Raw genomic sequence first — 21,526 nt, forward strand, 5'->3', positions numbered from 1 at the left:
TCTCTCCGACATGACTTTTGGAAAGATTTTTTGCCAGAACTGCATAATTCTTAATGTTTTTCTCAACAAAAATAAGAATGCATAAAGATGCATTTTGTCTGTGTTTTTAGTTTTCTCTCCAGATAGCATGGAGTTAAAAAGGTTATCAGTATCGTTTTCTAGGAGCAGGATTTTTTTGTTATAAAAACAGTTGACGTGTCTCCTTGGTACCTTCTGTTCCAGATTTCAAATGACAAAAAAAGTTTTTGAGGCAGGTGAGAGGTAATTCATTTTATTTGTAAGATTTCGTGTTTGTGAAATGAATGAAAAGATTTATTTGGTTGGTTTTACAGAAAATTCTCAAAATATTCTAAAATGGCCGAAACCAAAGCAATTTTCTTCTAAAGATGTCTCAGTAAATAAATTAATTGTATCCGGAAGGAGTGTTATAAGTGGAATTATCGTTATTATGCTTATTTACTTCACATAGCACCATTATCCAGGGCCAGGGGTCAGCAACAAGCGGCTTTGGAGCTGCCTGTGGCTCTTTGGCGCTCCCTAGTGGCTCCCTGATGCCTTTTCAAAAACGTTTGATAATAGAAAATGATTAGGCTTTGTAGGAGAACAAACTTGAGGCCAACATGTTGAACGTTTTAAAGTATACCTCTTTCAACACTTTGGGTTGTCAACCTTTTATCTAAGCCATAGCTAACGTCACATATCTTAGTTTTAAAATCGTCGTTATTGTCATTGATAACAACCTGAACATTGTTTGCAACAACTGTAAACGAGGTACAAAACTACATAATGGTTAGTTCGAGTGCAGGATACAGATTAAAACCAAAGTCTGAACATACTAGTTGTATTATTCATTTGGCTAATGCTACTTATCTGTCTATTTTTTGCTTCATTCTGGCAGATGTTGAAAGCTGTCTTTGTGGTTACCTAGCGCCAGTATTGGGTATGTTACTTTAAAAAAAATAATAGTTATAGTTACTCACTACTTCTTCCAAAAAATAACTGAGTTACTATCTGAATTACTCTATAGTAAAAGTAACAAGTTACCAAGGAAAATAACTATTTCTGTTATTTTACTAGAAGTTGTTGTATGTCTAAGAATTTGTACTTTTTTGAGCAGTATTCAAGTCAGTTGAACAGAAAAGAACAGACATATCTTGTAATGTTTATTGCTCTTCACTAGCAACATATTTGGTCAACACTTGAAGTGCAACAAAAATAAAAAGCAAAAAATATAATAATAAAGAAACAATCAGCAGTAAACAATATAAATTGAGTTTAATAAATAAAATCTAACTCTCACAACCCGAGACAACTGTTCAAATAGACATATGCTACTGTACTTGAAGTGTTTTGTTCACAACAAAAGTGAACTGAAAAAAACAATATAAAGTGAGTTTCACTCTATAGAATAAATCACCATATCTAGTCAGACAACTGCTCAAGTAGACATATGCTACTGTACTTCAAGGTATTTTCACACAACAAAACAGTTCAACAATATAACGTGCATTTAACACTGCAGTGTAAAATAAATGAATCAAACTCTCACATCCTGAAACACTGATCAAGTACAATAAGTGAAGTGCACTCCAAATATTTTGTTCACAACAAAAGTCAACAATAAAAAAATAAAAAGTGACCAACCAATCCCTCTCTATGTGTGATGTCATGTGCTTAATCACCTAAGAACTACATTATCTTTAAGGTCACATTGTTACTGAGCATGTACGGTGTGCTTCCTAATGTTTACAGTTGTATGTTATGGTTTAAGTGACACGAAAATTTAAAACTACGTTATTCCCAACTATCACGAGCCCGGTCCTGCTTGGTAACATTTTTGATACACCGCTAGAAACGCTTAGTTTTACTTTGCGCTAATTGGTGACAGGCGCTTTAGGCTAGACATTTCCCGTGATCCAGACAGGAAGCAGTTCTAGTTTCATAACAAAAACTTGAAAACCTGAAGGAATGCGAATGCGAGCGTCAACACAACAGAAACAAATGATTGTTTGTATTAGGTACGGGCATTATACTTCTTGGGAATTGAGTTGGAATTTGCATTCGGCTGCTGTTGTTTGTTTAGATTTTTAGGGCCCTTAAGGAGCCAAATGGACTGGAACCTTAGGGTGCACGGTGGCTGTTCTATGGCTGCTGTTGCTGCTATAAATACAACGCTTCTGAGAAAAGGCAGAACGACATCACAGACACGCATGCAAATACAGACATATATGGCACTAAAATACCTCACTGCAGACCTCGAACCTCCCTCACTTGACCTTCACTTCCTGTTGTGTTTTGGAAAAACGGCCATTTAGAGCGTGAGAACGATTTGGGGGCAATCAGCCACAGCCGAATGATATTTGAAGCACTGCGACTCTCGGTGCGAGTTAAGCACATGAATAAAAAGGCATCCACCCCCAATTGGCTTTTTGTTTCCTGGTAACATGTTTTCATGGAAATACAAAGGCCCCCTCTCTACTTCGCGCTTCGATTATCGCTGGTTTACTGCTTTGCGATCATTAATTGAATTGTCTTTATTGTCATTGATATCAAGGTATCGTGCATTGTGTTCTGAGACAGCACACAGTGAATGCTATCACACGGGCAGGATAGGGAAGGCTTTCTGTGTTGAATGTGTGCGCGACTGTGATAGGCTGGTGTATGCTGTCAGTCAAACAGCCGGGCGGGCTGGCGCACAAGTCAATGTGTCCGTCCAACCAAAACAAACTGCAAATGCATGGCAACAGCTATCTTCTAGCAGCTCGTTAGATTGAAAATAAATTCATCAATTAAATCGGACTCGGAGGAAAGTCAGAAGAGCGCAAAGAAATTATGATCACCAGGGAGTGCTCCATGGACTGATATCGATAATGGGGAGTGACTGAGGCAGCGTCGAGAGAGAAGGAAGCGAGGCTGCAGGTCAGGCCTACTCCTGTGACTAGGCTAACAACTCTTTTAAGCCACTTCTGCCGGGCCTGTATTTCACTTACGCCAAATCCATTACTCGTGAAACATATGACCTGGAATTACAAGTCGTGGGAAATCACTACATCCAGAACGGGTGAATTTTAGTCATCCCAGAGACCTGGCTCATTTCAAAGATACCCGATGCTAGCGTGCAGCTAGCCAGCTGCTTTCTAAAATGCTTTCTTGTACTGAAAGGAGAAGCCCTTCAATTTTGGTGTACTTTTAAATGAAGACAATGAAGACCATTCATTCAACTGCAAGTCTGTGTTTAGTGTTTTTTTCTGAAGATCTATAGAACAGTTCCATATTCTCAGTCGGTACTCTTATCCGACAAAAGGTTGCCCCTTTGGGGCTTACAGGAAGGTGTGACGCTACTTTGCGGATTTTCACTTTTTGCGGAGGGCTCTGGTCCCCATTACCCACAATAACCAAGGATTCTGTTTTGATGAACTAACATTATTTTTCTTGTTTTTCTCGACGTTGACTACTGTGTGTTGCCAAACGCATGGATAACCGACTTTGCATTACAATGATCAAACTCATCATTCTTCGTTTGTTAAAACCTGTCAAAGCAAAAAAAGCAAATCTCAATCAGTTTACTGCCCCTCACGTTTACCCATTAGTCTAGCATAGCACAATCACAATGAGAGTAAGAAAGTCCGAATTTGTCACAAAACGATAAACAATGAAGGCCACAAGCTGTTTTCAACAAGATTAGTCGTGATTGCCCAAATTTCCCTCTAGCCATGCCTTCTCATCGTTACCTACTAGGTGAAAGAATTTGTAGGAGGGAATGAACCAATGAAACGTGTTTATGTTATGTTGTGTTTTGCTACTTAATTTCCAACACAGGGCGCTGCGAGACTAGAAAAAGCACAGAGGTGCAGGAAAGGTGGGTGCTGTGAAGACGAAGAAGAATAACAAGACTGAAACCTAGTACTCATCTGAGGGCATACTTAAGCTACAAGTTGAACACGATGTTTATTGTTGTAACCAGTTCCAATATTACGGCTCCAAAGTGAGAGGATTTACAAGTAGAGGAATTTTACTAAAGGGATGAACAATTGACCTAGCGCTAAGCCCCGCCCCTTTACTCACTCGGAAAAACATTCTGTAAAGAGTGCAATGGCAAGTGTCACAGTAGGAGACATTTGGCAGGATTCAAATTATGTGTTTTGGGACCAGAAGGATCACATATCATCTCATATTCATCAAAAGGGCCTCCACTATGCATGGGAGGGTTATGATATGTGATCTTGTTGTTGAGAATGTCCATGAGAAGCTTCTGCTTCAGGCAAAATGTACAAGTCACAGTGTAAATGTGATCAACTGCATCTCGTTGTCACCATCATCTTGATCAACACGATAGAGGATCAGCATGGTTTACCTTCAACTTTTTAACCTAACTTTACGTGACTTGTATAATAGGATTTGTGATTGCTACTAGCTTTTATTGACAAACTAGGCTTTTGTAAATATCTGTTCATATACAGTGTATATTCTACACTAACAAGTTTGATGTAATTAATCTGACACATCATTGGAATCAAGTCCTTAGGGAACCAGAGGCGTGTTCAGGAGATTGATCAGACATGTAGTCTCTTGATAATCGCTTGCCGCGCACTGCTGAACGTTTTGTAATCGCTCACTGTGATTGCCTTACTGATCCAAAATGGCTGACGACAGTACAATGGATTTCGTTCTACAGCTTGCTTTGAGCGAGTTGGCTGATATGAGCGACAGTTCGCATATTGACACAGTTAAGGTTATCCTAAACGCAGTGGAAGGGTCATACCTGTCTTGCATTGTTCACAAACATTACCAGGCAATGTAAGACGATATATTACATCGCCAACAGCACTCGTCAGGGTGAGATCCTCCATCTTCTGCACTGTCGACGCCATGTTGGAAATCAAAGTAAGCGGTCTTTCTCCCGTGATTACTCGGGCACGCGAGCGCTCAATAATCACTGGCCGTTCAGAAGCTAGCGATAGCTCGCGATAGCAATCACTCACTCTCCTGAACACGCCTCTGGTTACTGTTTCCATACTGTTCTGTGCTTTTATGTGGACCAGCAACTCTAAGCTGCAAAAGTTAACGTTACAATGACAACATTTGGACAACATTTGAACAACAGCTAACAAACACGTATGATTACCAACATACACAAGCTAGCACAAAACAGCTTTTGTGGAGCAAACCAAACCAGCTCGGTCGCTGGTTCAAGCCTCGGCCGAGTCACACCTATGACTTACAACATTGGTACTCATTGCCTCCCTGCTTGGCGCTCGGCATTAAGAGTTGGAATTGGGGGGTTTGGTCACCTAACGACTCCCAACACAGCAGTTGGGTCTAAAATGGCGGCAGCCCTGTTTGGCTGCGGCTGCATCGGCTCGTTACAGTTTAACTGTACGGGTAAGGTGTATCGACATTTCGTTTTGTGTGCATGGTTACAAAGAATGACAATAAAAGTAAATTCTATTCTAAATTCTATTCTATGATGTACAATGCAGCCAAGAGCTAACGTTAGCTAAGGTCAGCCTAATGTTAAAAATGTTAACAGTACAAATAACTTTCCATTCCTCTCGAGCAAAGTGACAATTCTTTGCTTTTAAATACTATGTTGCCCTACCTTAGAACAGATTTAGACATCCTTGTTTATGTTATCCACGTTGAGTTAGTGCTGTGGTCGACTCGATTTAAAAGGGTAAAAAATACACCCCATCGCCCACCCTACCTTGTATCAGATTTGCTTGTATCTCATACACACCATTTGACCATTTTGAAGTTTAAAATGTAAAACACCCAAAAAAAAAACCCAAAACTGACAAATTGGAATGCATTTGAATGGACATGGCAGCAGAAAATGTCCAAGTGTATTGGCTCGGCTATGCGTACTGTGATTGGCTCGTCGCATTTGAGGGTTAGGCATCGCCATTGGTCAATTGTAGAATATGTTATGTCATGCCAAACACAGCTCAGAGTAATGACGTTGTAAGCAGTAAGTATGTTCCTAATTCCAAGAGGAAATTGTTCCCTTATTCTCACCAGGGAAGTGGAAGATGGAGGAGAAAGATAAACGAGACAAAGTGGGTACAGTTGAAAGAGGAAGTAACGTGATCCAGCGAATTAAGAATAAGAATAAAAAGGCATCCACCCCCAAATGGCTTTTTGTGTCCTGGTAACAAGGTTTCATGGAAATATCAATGTCTGCTGTCAAAACGACCAGTCATATTTTGATCAATGTCGATAACGTAATACAATCTCAAATTTGGCAATATGTAAACCAAAATCAATACACGTGTACATAGAAAACTTACATTTCTTTTCTTGCTTCTCTATTCACGGCGTTGGCTGCTGTGTTCTGCCATATCCATGGATTACCGACTTTGCAATACAACAAGCAAGCTCTACAATTTTCTTCTGTTCAAACCAAGCAAAGCAGTAGGCACAAGCAAAGCAAGGCTCAACCTGTTTTTCTTCCCCTCAATTCTACCCCTTACTCAAGCAAAGTGCTTTCACGGTAAGGGAAAGAAAGTCCCAATGGTCCACAAAGCATAAAGTAAGGTGGAAGAGTAAGGGGCACACGCTCTTTTTCACCAAGATGGATCAGAAGAACCCAAATTTCTCCGTAACTATGTCCCCTCCTCAAATCGTTGGAGAGAATGAATCAATTGTTTTTTGCAGGGGTTGGGTTCCAAAAAATCCTGTGATAGTCAAAACCTACGAAGTAAAAACATTGATTTATTTGATATCAGTAAATGATATATCTGACAAGATAACAACTGCAGACCGAGAAATAAAAACATAGAACACAGAATTGCAGTTGAATCATATTGGATGGCTTCTCCTTTCAGTGTAAGAAAGTGATGTAGAGAGCTGCCAGCTAGCTACACATTAGCATCAGGGACCCTGATCTCTAATTATAATACAAGGGTCAAGAATGTAGCGGTTTCCTACTGGTTGTAGCTCCAGGTCATCCGTTTCATGGGTAATGGATCAGTCATTGGTGAGATACAGGCTCGGCAAGGGTGATTAGTGAGAGTTGTTACGTAGCCAAGCCCCAGTAGGATGGACATACTTCTATTGCTTTCTCTCTTGACACCGCCTCACTCTCTTCCCGGACCTGAGAAAAATCCATGAAGCAGCAACTGGTGATTAGCATTTCTTTGCACTCTTCTGACTATCATCAGAGTACGATTTGATTGAAGATTTTTTTTCAATGCAACGAGACAGTAAAATACTCGCTGTCGCTGTGCTTGGCAGTTTGTTTTGGTGGAAGTATTGACTTGTTTGCCCGTCTTATTGTTTGACTGACAGCATACAACCAATCAGCGTCGGCACGGTCAGGCTCACACATGCACACAAACACACACACACAAATGCCACCACACGCGCCCCTCTGATAGCATTTGCTGTGTGTTTGCACAACACAATGCACAGTGAAAATCTGCGAAAAGCAAAAAGTAAACTGTGAAACAGCAAGCAATTATTGAATACATTTTTATGTTATATTGAACTTTAATTCAAACGTGGGTAGTAACAAGTTATATTTACTCCGTTACATTTACTTGAGTAAGTTTTGGAACATTTTGTACTTCTAGGAGTATTTTTAATCACTCTATATTTTACTTTTACTAGAGTAGATTTCCAAAGAAGAAAAAGTACTCTTACCCTCTACATTAGGCTACATTAAACTCGTTAATTAAATCCCCTCCAAGTAAGTACGCGTCTGTCTGTGTCTGCTAAGTACTTGAATAGTTTTTTCACCAAGTACATTTTTTCACTTTTACTCAAGCAGTGTTCTCGTTTGCCCGCGTCCCTGCGTGTCCCTGCGTCCTAGACGCATCATTTTTGCTGGGGACGTATTGTGTCAAATCAACGTGCGTCCCCGGGACACAACTTTTTTGACACCAAATTGTCATTATTACCCGATTACTTTTTTTTTTAACAAAGATTTACCGCACTCCAAACTTTTCGTCAGGCAGATCCGCCATTGTTGTTTTGGTCTCGCGCTGATCTCGGCAAACGAGATCTTGTTGCTTCAAGATGACGTCATTGTTTTGGTGGTTGTCGAGTGAAAGAGAAGTATGCCTCTGTAAAAACAGTTGGTATTCGGTGCAAATCAACAAAAAATTGGTAATTTCTTCGGTGTCGGTAATAAGTCGAAACATTATACAGAAAGTGGTAACAACGGCAATAATTCCGGCACGAAAAAACGGCGGAGAAATTCTTCAGAAGACCGCAAAGGCAAGTAAAACACGTGTTTTGAAGCGAACGATTCGACCAAAGATAAACAAAAGAATACTCCTAGCAAGAAAAGTACTTTTCTGCCAAAATGGACTCAATTATATTCCTGGTTACACTATGAGGAGGATGATAATGGAGGCTACATGTTCTGTGATGCGTGCACCCAGCGTGACAAAAAAACTGGATTGCATAAATCATTTCGCAATACGAACTTTCAGAAAAGCACATTGGATCGTCACAACGACAATGAAAACCACAAAATAGCTATGGAAATTCCGTTGCTGCAATTGGACCTTGAGAAGGCAACTGTGGCGTGACAGCAAACCACGAAGAATATATGAACTGAAAAATCTGAAGTGATTAAAACTGCATTAATATATTGACTAATATTTCAGCAATATTATTTTGTATAATGTACAATATTTTTGTGAACTGAAAAATCTGAAGTGATAACTGCTTTGTATTACCAATTAAGTGTGATGATTTAAACTGAATGAATATATATATATATATATATATATTTATTTATATATTTGTCACCGATTTACAATTTCAACCTCGATAACACAAAATTTTGGGGACCCATAGATCTATGTTGGGACCCATAGATTTTTGAGCATGCGAGTCCCCGGGACCCATCACTTTTCCGAGGTAAAATGAACACTGCTCAAGTAATTATTTGAATGGCTACTTTGCACTTCTGAGTCATATATATTCTGAAGTACAGTGGAACCTCGGTTCTCGACCATAATCCGTTTCAGAACCCTGTTCAAAAACCTATTTGGTCGATCACCGAAACTCGTTTCTGCCATTAAAAGTAATGTAAAATCATTTTAATCCGTTCCAAATTCTTGAAGGCTTACCATGAACGTAAACATGAAGCTAACCCAGGCTAATCGTACGTTCGTGACACACGAACGTGTAAAAATAAAAAAAATCAGGTCGTTTACACGTCATTTAGCACCGGGGTCTCCACAACAAGTGGTGAGCGGTTAAAGGATAAAGAAAAGATTTATGAATAGGATTTCTTACCTTTGTGGTGGTCAGCAGAAGCCATGCTCTATTCCCTCGAAAGAAGGGAAACTTGCGCATCTTCTTCATATTTTGCTATTATTTCTTTCTTAAATGCAATAGTTGTACGCACTACTCTTCTTTTTTCACCTGTAGTATTTTGCTGCTTGCACCGACCTTCTTACAAGGCATAATTAGGGGTTAAAACACTCCGTTCACCGATATTAAAAACGAAAGCGAAAAGAAGTGCACGGTCACGTGACAACAGTTCTTCACGAGGGCTGGGGGCAATCTACACCCGTACGCCGCTCAGCATCGCCCCTAGCGTACCGGCGTTCGAACTCCGAATTTTTGAACGAAAAGCGAAGCAAGAATTTCTCGAAATTTTTGGTCGAGAACCGATTTGTTCTTACTGAGAGGCGTTCGAAAACCGAGGTTCCACTGTAAGAGTAATTTTTAAATGTTTTGGCTACTCTATCCACCTTGGCCTAAATTCCAACAAAGGGCGCTGAGAGACAAGAAACAGCACAGAGGCGCAGAAGGGTTTACAACATAAAGCTGAGAAAGAATAACAACAGTGAAGCCCAGTACTCGTCTGGCAGAATACCTAATTACAAATTAAACACAATGTTTATTGTTGTAACCATTTCCATTATTAGTGTTCTGAAGCTAGAGACATTTTAAAAAGCAAATAAAATAAAAAAACAAGGAATGAACAATTGTCCAACATGTTACGTCACAACAAACGGAGCTTGAAATATTGTCAGGCTGGTTAAAGAACAATTCATTTCACTTAAAGAGATTTAGAATAGAAGGGAATAGAATAGAATATAATATACCTTTATTGTCATTGTTACAAAATGGGTTCAACATATTGTGACAACTCCAGCACCCCCCACGACCCTACTGAGGATAAGCGGTGCAGATAATGGATGGATGGATGGATGGAAATTGGACGTGGCACTCCAGTGTCACATTTAAGAGGAGGATAAAAGAAAACAAAGAAGATAAAGGAGATAAGATCTGCAACCTCAACGGAAGTCTTGTTTGGGAGGTTCGAGGCACAAAATGGCACCCCTGCAACGAAAGCGGTTCCACATCAGGACGAAAGAGCACTCCTCCTGGACTCAACTGATGTGAGGAAGACCCTGAGAAGGGTCAACACACGGAAGGCTCCAGGCCCGGACAACATTCCACGGCGGGTCCTTAGGGAGTGCGCTGATCAGCTGGCTTGTGTACTAACAGACATTTTCAACACCTCGCTAGACCAAGCCACGGTACCATCATGCTTCAAGATTGCCACCATCATTCTAGTGCCAAAGAACCCCCAGATCTTATCATTGAACGATTACCGGCCCGTTGCACTGACTCCCATCATAATGAAGTGCTTTGAGAGACTGGTTAAAGAGCACATCACCTCCAGTCTCCCCTCCTCACTCGACCCCTTTCAGTTTGCCTACCGGACAAACCGCTCCACCGGGGATGCCATCTCCCCTGCGCTTCACCTGAGCCTGACACACCTAGAGGAGAAGAACACCCATGTGCGGATTCTGTTCCTGGACTTCAGTTCAGCATTCAACACCATCATCCCACAACACCTGGTAGACAAAATGAGACTCCTGGGTTTCAACACCCCCCTGCGGAACTGGCTGCTGGACTTCCTCACTGACAGACCCCAGTCAGTGCGGATTGGTCAGAACATCTCCGATGTCATCACCCTCAGCACGGGCTCCCCCCAAGGCTGTGTCCTGAGCCCCTTGCTGTTCACCCTGATGACACACGACTGCGTCCCTAGGTCGGCCACAAACAACATCGTGAAGTTTGCGGACGACACAACAGTGGTGGGCCTCATCAGGGACGACAACGACCTGGCCTACAGAGAGGAGGTGGAGCAGTTGGTGGGCTGGTGCAGGGACAACAGCCTGGTCCTGAATGTTGACAAAACTAAAGAGATCATTATTGACTTCAGGAAAAACCAGACCAACCATGCCCCACTTCTCATCAACAACAAGGCTGTGGAGGTTGTCAGCAGCATCAAGTTCCTAGGGGTGCACATCACAAACAAACTCACCTGGTCCGTGAACACTGCATCACTGGTGAAGAGGGCACAGCAGCGCCTGTACTTCCTGCGGAGGATGAGGAGAGCCCACCTGCCCACACCCTTCCTCATCACATTCTACAGGGGCACCATAGAAAGTATCCTGACCAGCTGTATCTCTGTGTGGTGTGGAGGCTGCAGCGCTTCCGACTGGTGTAGTGTGAGGAGGGTGACGAGGACAGCAGAGAAAATCATCAGGACTTCTCTCCCCTCCATTCAGGACATTGGCCAGAAGCGCTGCCTATCCCAAGCCAAGAACATTATCAGGGACCCCTCTAACCCCCATCATGGACTGCTCACTCTGCTAGCCTCTGGGAAGAGGTACTGCAGTGTGCGGTGCAGGACCACCATGTTCCACAATAGTCTTGTCCCCCTGGCCATTAGACTGTTAAATGGTCAATCAAACACATAGTAAATCTAAACTGCTGCTAATCTGTACATCTGTTGGTTTTGTTTGACTTTTTTGCACTACTGGCAGTTCTTTATAGCTAGCCACTCCTTGCACATCTGTTCTCCTCTGCACTGTTGTACTACAGTGTTATTGTTACTGTTTACCTGACTTGTTTACCTGACTGCCCATTTTGCACATCTGGTTAGCTGCTCCTCTTGCATTCGTTGCACTACTCTTTGAACTACTGTAGAATACTATACATAGCCATAATTATTTAGTATATTATTAGTACTCAATACTCCAACTCAATACAACATTTTATTTATATCTGTACATTCAAGGAAACTGTGCGGGTCAGATGTAACGACATTTCGTTCTGTATACACGTGTACTAGACTGACAATAAAGTAGATCTGAATCTGAATCTGAATCTGAAACTAAATCAAGGCTTAAGACACACTTCTATTCCAAAGCGTATGATTGATGCCCACCTCATATTCTGTTTTGTCCTGTCTTTTTCCGACGCCTGCCTGGCTGATACGAAGGAGAAGGATGATTTGGGATGGGTCAGCGGACCAGCATCTGACCTGCAGCATGTCAACCCCTGCATTTACCAGCTGGCAGAGATGGGGGACAGCGTCGTGGCCGTCATAGACTTTCTGGACTGGTTTGCAGGCTGGGGGCGTCGTTGATGTCATGCACTTTCCGGACATTTTCAACATCTTACCTAATGTTTACTATTGTTTGTACAGTAATGCTAATTGTAATTCACCCTGGTCAATCCTGGAAGGGTGATTACGACATGTGAGGTCCTTTCTCAAGGTTTCTCTTTTCTCCTCACACTGAGGTTTTTGAGTTGTTCCTTGCCCGCATGCTGGTTTAAGATCAGGTAATTGTGTAGATTTGTAATTGTAATCCTGTGCAGTCCTTTGAGACATTTTTGTGATTAAGGGCTATATAAATAAATGTGACTTGACTTGACTTGACTTAAAGGACAAAGAAGATAAGGTTATAATTTACACAATATAAAGAAACAAATAAGATAAAGGTTATAATTTACACAATATTTACACAAGAAATGTGGGCATGTAGGATGTTACATACATTTAGGATCATTCGACACTGTTCAGGGGTGGCACTTTCAAAACAAAAACACCATATTACACGGGGTTTGCAGAAACACTATTACTACGTCTTATCCCGTTTTTACTAATTTCTTCCGAATAGTACACGAAGAAGAAGAAGCATGGAACTTATTAGGCAATGATGCATTCTATTTAACACTCGGTAAAATAGTTGTTGAAAATAACCACTGTATAACATACCATCACTGTAATACACGGGAGCTTCCACAGACTCCGCCGCAATGTCAAATGGACTCAATTTCAAGGCAGTGGAGTATTTCCGACACTGCGTTGTTCACATTTTTGTTTTCTTTTTTTAAATCTAGCTTTTTTCATCATATTTAAGTATATCCTGTCCTTTATTAAGAGAAAGACAGTTTTTTAAATGCTCTTATTTTGGGGTTTGCATGGGTTGAATTTGGGGCTGCTTGAACAACCCAAAATAAGGGCTCATTACACACATGATGCTCTTAATTCCCAGAGGAATCATTCTCTTGCCTTCACCAAAGAAGTGGAAGGGAGAGGAAAAAGATAAATGAGACAAAGTAGGAGGGTTTTAAGAGGAAGTAATGGGACTGAGCATGAGTCTTTATCAAAAGAAGACAATTGTAACTCAACTCTTTATGAAAACGCTATTGTTATGTTTTGGTCTTGAAAACCAAAGAAAGTTTTGATTTCCAGGTAAAATCTTTCCTTGTGAGACTTGCAGGGTGGTTACGCCATCGTCATCGCAGCTCATCTTCTACCGTCGCGCCTTCCAAACAAATAACGTTTCTCAGAAAGCGTCTGTAGGGAAATAGCTTCCCCCCCTCGCCAAGCGGTTTGATGTTGGTCTACCAGAGTGATTTCCCCTCGGGGGGGTTAGGACGATAAACATTTCCCCAAGTTCTCCCACAGCCCTTCTGGCCGGCCTCCAGTTGGTCCTCCCACACTGCTCCACGCCCCCTTCCAGGTTTTTTTTCTGCCTCTGCATTACCTTGCATGGACGCTAAACTCTCGCATATGCTAAGAAAGGCATGTGAAGTATTATGGGCTGTGGACGGACACTATTGTGTTCCATGATGCACGGCTATGGCGTCAATTACGATACTGGTTATGACATGTTGTCATGGCGACACCTTTGCGTAAGTTATCTTGGAGCTTGTGTATTCCACTCAAAGGCTCATTTTTAAGTTGTTATCAAGGGCGTTACTTTAAAATAAAGGAATTAGCTACTGGTTACTTCACTCAAAAAGTAATTACGATACCCCCCGTCATATCAAGTCATCCGTATTTGCACTGTAAATAACTAATATTTACATTCAATGCCGGTCTAGAAGTCTGCAGACTCGAGAACATCCTCCATATGGGCCCCGGTGCTGTGGAATGCTCTGCCTTCTGAGATAAGATCTGCATCCTCTGTGGAAGTTTTTAAATCTAGACTTAAGACCCACTTGTATTAAATAGCTTATGATTGATACCTACCTCCTATGTTTCTTTTCCTGTCTTTTTCCAACTGCCTGGCTGGTGGTGATACGAGGGAGAAGGATGATTTGAGATGAGTCAGCGGACCAGCATTTGGACCTGAAGCATGTCAACCATCGCCTGCATCAACCAGCCGGCAGAGATGGGAATCTGCATCGTTGCTGTTATGGACTTTTTAAACTATTTAACAGGCTCGATGCGTCATTGCTGTCATGAGCTTTCAGGACAAATTTCAACATATTACCTATTGATTTATTTTATTGATGTTCATTATGTTTTGTGTACCGTTACCCAATGCTAAATCTATTGCACCTGCCATGATTTGCCAATTGCCATCACGTGCGCTCACTCGTCAGCCCCAGCTGCCACACGTTCCCCTAATTAGTCCTCCTCCTATTTTAACACGTCATTCTCATTCACTCCTGGTCAGTCCGTCTGCGAACCTCAGCGCATGCAAGGCAAGCACTTTTGACTGTGGGTCCCGTTTTCATCCCGACCTGTTTCCTGGATCGAACCCCGATCCAAGCTCCATTCTCCTGTCCCGGCTACTTGAATCCTGATTCTGTTTCCTGTGTTGATCCCCGATCCAAGCTCTGTTCTCCTGTCCCGGCTACCCGTATCCTTCCCGATTCTGTTTCCTGTATCGATCCCTGGCTTCCCGCTCGTCCCCGCTACCCAACTTGTTCCGATCTCCGACCACGCTCCGTCTCCCTTCCCAGCTGCCCGACTTGTTCCGATCTCCAACCACACTTCGTTCGCGAGCGCTTACCGCTCCTCATGCCCAGCGAGCACCAGACTGCTGTCTTTTTCCTCCCGCCCTGACTTCCCCGATCCCTTAATCAAGCATTGTGTGAAACATTACGCATTTGAGTCCACTGCTTGTACGGGTCGTGACAGCATCCTTGTCAGACTGAAAGGGGGCCCCATCTCAAGGTTATTCCATTTTCTTTGTGCTAAGGTTTTGAGTTTTTCCTCGCCCGCATGTTTGTTTAAGATCAGGGGATGGTGTAATTGTAACCTGTGCAGTCCTTTGAGACATTTTGTGATCAGGAGCTATACAAATAAATGTGACTTGACTTATTATTGATCACCACTTGATGATTTTTTTCTCAATTTCTGGATAATGTCCAAGACATTTTCTTTTATTCCTCCAGGTATTGAAAAAAATATTTTTACAAAGAATAATAATAATAATCGAGCACTCTTTCACCATAAATCATGTGCTCACATTTTCCCCATTGATTTTGTTGTTCCTGTATAATCCACGCCCTTCCCCACATGCTGCCTACCAATGGCTACTGATGACAAAACCCCCCCAAAAACTGCGACAACAGACAGATCTACCGGTAACCCACTTCCCATCAGCCCGCGTTTGCTCCGCCCCTTCTTTTTGATTCGTCCGTAGAACACATAACAGAATAAATCTCTAAAATAAATACATTACAAAAATATACAGTTGCAAATACATATTATACATGGTTACACATATTTACGAAGAAAGACGGTACACCGAGAGAGTTTTCAAAGTTTTAATAATAATAATATAACTTTCATCCCAAACCGTGCATTTGAAAGGTACCAACACGCTAGTAGGATCACGCTCGCAATGTATCAAACGTGCCTGTTAAAAAAAAGCATCCCGTAATTGTGAAATTCACGGTAGATCGTCCTCAACTTCCTCCTCATAACTATCGCCATCATGGGCGTCTTCCTCATTATCGGAACGTACCTTAACTTTACAGTCAATGTATGCTTAAGCGTAGAGGTTGCAGTCTTTCTTGGCGCACATATTCGACTGGTCTTAATCTTGCCTTTTCATACTCCAGCGCTGCTGGTGGCCGTTAGAAAAATTCCATAAAAATGGCCGAATAAGCCGCAGGGCTGAACATTTGGGAAAAAAGTAGCGGTTTATAGTCCGTAATTTACGGCAGTTGTAAATTAGGCTTGGATTGAGTATATACGGTATAGAGCATATCAGAATGTCAGTAGGGAGAAATGACACGTTCTCTTACTTCTTGAGACACTGCTATTGTAACTGTATTTAGTTGTATTTTATGAATACATTAAAACACGTTCGCCTTTTAAATTGCTGTTATTAGCATTATGTTGCTGGCGCACTGAGAGTCATATGCTACTTCAAGAACGAGGAAGGAACGGTTAGAGAACAGAAAAGATTGTAATCTGTGTTTAAAAAGAATCTAAATAACGCACCATGTTGTAGCGACACTTAAGTTACAAATATTTATTAATAACGTGTTACAGTACTCATTACCAAAAGAAGTAGCGTGCCGGAAGGCGTACCTGTGTAACAATTTACTCTCTCCACTAGTTGATAAATTATTTGATGTGCTTTAGAGTAGTGTTTCTCAATTGGTGGGTCAACACCAAAATATGGGTCGCGGGCCTTTTACTAGGTACAAAAAAAAATGCTAAAAAACACAAATAACTGACGGCCAACTGCCCTCCTTCGTTGTAGATGGTGATAATTCCCTGCAAATGCACCATAGAAAAAGACTGGTAAAGTTTGTTTACACGTATTGAGCATGGAGTAACCCAGATACCATACCCGTCAACCTCCACGGCTCCATGCCCGTACAAATTGTCGTATTTTCCCGTGCAAAATACAAAATAATCGTACAACATTTTTTTTCCGGAATGATGCATGATGGGAAATCCCCAGGCGGCAGACGCATACCCTCAGTAGCATCAAACCGCTCGCCTCGTTTACAACGAACAAAAACTATAGAGGCTTCCGCGGCGAACTCGTTAGACTTGATTGATTTGCTGTTTCGTGATAGTCGGTGTTTACCGGATGGTACCCATAATTGACAAATTTGCGTTTTTCCGTACAGATTTTCTTGTACGTCGTACACGTCAAAAATGCATAATAAACGTACTTTGTACGGCAAACACGTACAGCTTGACAGGTATGAGATACTCTGGTCCAGACTAGGGGGCCATTTTAAGCCCGTGATGAAGTTTTACTGGCCCACGGTCTCTGTCATAGAATTAACTTGTGTCCCGTCAGTGATGTTGACCGCAGTATACAATAACCTATGCAGACGAAATTATAATTATGGGGGACTTTAACATTCATATGAACTCCCAACTCAGTTCACTTACTGTTGCGTTTCGGTCTCTAATTGATGCATTTGGTTTTAATCAACTGGTTGATTTGCCAACTCATAAAGATGGAAACACGCTAGATTTGGTTCTGACTCGAGGAGTTTCAACCTCAAATATGTCGGTGTTACCGTGTACTACCGTTATCTCTGATCATTATTTAATTACATTCGAGGTGCTAGCTAAATGTAATATTAAAAAAGCTGAAGGATTTAGCGGACGCAATACAAGCACTGGCACAGTTTCTGAGCTCTCCGATCTTCTTTCAGGAGCAGTTGCGTCCTTTTCTTCATACAAAGGCTCTATCGACTCGCTCATGAATAAGTGTAATGCTACGCTGGCTAGTGTCCTGGATTCAGTAGCGCCCATACGGCTCAAATCAAGACCTAAAAGACGCACGCCTTGGTTTACTGATGAAACTCAATCTCTTAAACAAGAATTGATATCCACCCTGCCATTTTCTGAAAAATTGAATCATTTCACCAACTTATCTCATTTTCTTTATTTTGTATATAAACACATTTATACACATACATCTTTACTGTATTAAGTTAATTTTATAATTAGTAATATAGAATAATATTATAATTATCACTCCCCAACCTAATTTCTCCGTTAGGTTCATAGACCTAACAGCGTACAACCTAACAGTATGGATTTTTTTTTAGCAAATCTAGGTGTAGCTAACTTACAACAAAATAACAGAACTTTAATAACTAAACATAATATGTATTTAAAAACGTTTTACTTAATAAATATTTTCCATTATTTAGAGTCCAAGTTTAAGAGTGTCTCATACAAGTGTAAGACATTAAAAATAAAATAATCAGGAAGGAGAGCAAAAAGCTTTTCCACAGTTGAGCGCCTGGCAAAATCATGTGATGTCCATCCATCCATCCAGTATCTGCACCGCTTATCCTCAGTAGGTTGTGGGGGTGCGGGTGCCCATCCCATCTATGTTCGGGCAGTGGGCAGGGGAATCCCTGATCTGGTTGCCAGCCAGTCGCAGTGCACACAGAGACGGACAACTTACTCGCTCACTCACACCAATTAACCTGACATGCATGTTTTTGAAATGTGGGAGGAAACCACAGTGCCCGGAGAAAACCCACGCAAGCACCGGGAGAACATGCAAACTCCACACGAGAAGGTTTGTCATGTGATGTCATTTCCTGTAAATGACTCTCACGGAATTGTATTCTTTGGGATGGGAACTGAGCACATTTCTACTGGGACATGTAATTTGAACAAACATAAATTTTTAACATTGAATTGCATATTAAAATTTAGTTTAGCACAAATTAATCAACAAAATTGGCCTACACCTCTTGAGGAAGTTGATTACTGCCAAACAAGAAATTTGAGCATATTTTTCACCAAAAATCTAAATTACAAAATAATACTTAAAATGCTTTGATTTAGGTTTAAATGTTTGCAAACACTTAAAGTGAACAATTAAAGTACTTCTTATGAACATTTTGCAGATTTTAGGGAAAAATCAGCCTAAGAGAAAGTTACCGACATGAAACCCCAATGCATTTTAAGCATTTTGTATTCCATTAAAATGGTCTGCATTTATATAGCGCTTTTCAAGTCAATGAAGACCTCCCCACACACACACTCACACACAAATAGAGAGTCAGCCATGCAAGGCGTCTACCTGCCTATTGGGGGCATTAGGGATTCAGTGTCCTGCCCAAGGACACTTCGACATATAACACGATTTTGCTGGTCATTCTGTTTTTTTTTTTAATGTTTATTTACTATTTCTGGTTTTAAATGTCTTTAATTCAATACATTTGAGTAGTGCAAATGTTTTCTGGTTTTTGGTCGCAGGTGTAATTACGGTGGGATGTCGAGTCAGACCAGTTGAGAGACACTTCTTTACTGCAAACTGACGCTTATTGACTTTCCCTGTAACCAGCGACCTTTTCAAAACACCAAGATTGGCTACACGTGCCGAAAAGCTTCACGTTTTAGATCCGGTGTTTCCGGGAGGTACCTGAATTGCGACAAGCAACCCGAACTCTTCCATGCAAATATTGACACAAATGAGGTTACTACCCTTGTGTTATTTATCCACCAAGGCTGTTAAGATTTAGACATCCATCTGAAGGACATGATTTGCCCGCAACCTTGCAGCGGTATGACAAGTACGTTAATGAGCTACGTACTTTCAACAAGCCTCCTCCAGAATGCATTTTGCCAGAAAGTGAAGCGGCGTTCTACTCCGAGTCACACAATTACTCAGAGCGATAACGGCATCGTCCGAAGCAGGAAAAGCGTATGCAAGAGCGACAAAGCATCCCTCTGATTAATATCCTTCCCTTTCGACTAATCTTGCGCAGCCGCAGGCAATTTGCAGTAAAGAATCAAGTCATTGAGATCTCATTGTGGTCGATAGCATCACAAATTTCAGTCATTTCGGTTGTAAGGCCCAATAAAGCATCAATATGGATGACGATCTCATACTACATAAATATTCAGGGAACTGCGTGCATGTGTGTTGCAGCACTTTTGGAATTAATGCGGAAGCAGCACCAGACAGCCTGAAGCTCTAATTGGTTGCACGCAGAGTCTGTCTGAGCCTGAAACTTAAAAAGGTCTGGAGTCTTCCGGGAACATATGGAGCTTGGACAGTTTTGCTGGCAAATGCTTTTCATTCCTGCTGGCCGCTTAACTCAAATTTGTCATTTTTAAATCCCGTTTCTGGATCAGGGGTGGGTAAACCTTTTGAGGTGCAGGCCACATTGGGTTAATACATTTGGGGAGAGGCTGGAATACAAGGGGAAAAAAACAGGTTTGATTGTTTGGATTCCTTACAGAGTCTGGAATCCAATACCTTGGCCAATATATAATAAAAAAAAGACATCCCATATTTCTCAATAAATATACTTGCAGACATGTTCGTGTTATATTTCATTTTAAAGTTTTTGCAAATAGAACATTCCATCAAATTAGCATTGAAACGGTTATAATTAAAGCAAACACATATATTTTTAAACAAAACACTGGATACTACACATTTCCCGCGGCAATTGCGACAGTTAAGGCTGGACTCTGGCATGCAGTCGCTGGCATGTCGTCATTAGTATGTAGTTTTGAGCATCTACTCGTTAGCATGTAGTTGTTAGCATTTACGTGTTAGCACATAGTCGCCAGCATGTAGTCGTTAGCATCTACTTGTTAGCATGTAGACAGAGATTCAGGAACCTATGGTTTAGCAAACCATATAACGGACTTGTCATAGTACATATGTAAGCACATATAGTACATATGGCTCGGAGATAAAATAGAACTTTGAATTATGTAATGTATTTTTAAATTCAAAGCACCTGTGTGAATTTCCCTCCGGGGATGAATAAAGTATCTATCTATCGATCGAGCGAGCGAGCGAGCTATCTATCTATCTATCTATCTATCTATCTATCTATCTATCTATCTATCTATCTATCTATCTATCTATCTATCTATCTATCTATCTATCTATCTATCTATCTATCTATCTATCTATCTATCTATCTATCTATCTATCGATCGATCGATCGATCGATCGATCGATCGATCTATCTATCTATCTATCTATCTATCTATCTATCTATCTATCTATCTATCTATCTATCTATCTATCTATCTATCTATCTATCTATCTATCTATCTATCTATCTATCTATCTATCTATCTATCTATCTATCTATCTCTCTCTCTCTCTCTCTCTCTCTCTCTCTCTCTCTCTATCTATCTATCTATCTATCTATCTATCTATCTATCTATCTATCTATCTATCTATCTATCTATCTATCTATCTAGCTAGCTAGCTATCTATCTATCTAGCTAGCTAGCTAGCTAGCCCGAACGTGGTTTGTTGCCTAGTTGCTGAATGATTGTTGCTAGCTATTGTACTACTGTGTTTTCCTCAGCAAAAATGTTGATGCCCATTTTCTTAGTGATTTTGACGATTGTCTCAGCGTTTTATTTTCAGTTTTTATAATCGGTGTTGTAAATTTGTGCACACAACTGAAATTTTACCTAGCAAACGGATGCAAAACCAATTATTTCAAGAGTCTTGGTAAACATGTTGACTTCTTTTGCACAAAG

Source organism: Urocampus carinirostris, chromosome 11 (assembly GCF_059441175.1).
Source record: "Urocampus carinirostris isolate Australia breed hairy pipefish chromosome 11, RoL_Ucar_1.0, whole genome shotgun sequence".
In the NCBI taxonomy this organism is placed as follows: Eukaryota; Metazoa; Chordata; class Actinopteri; order Syngnathiformes; family Syngnathidae; genus Urocampus; species Urocampus carinirostris.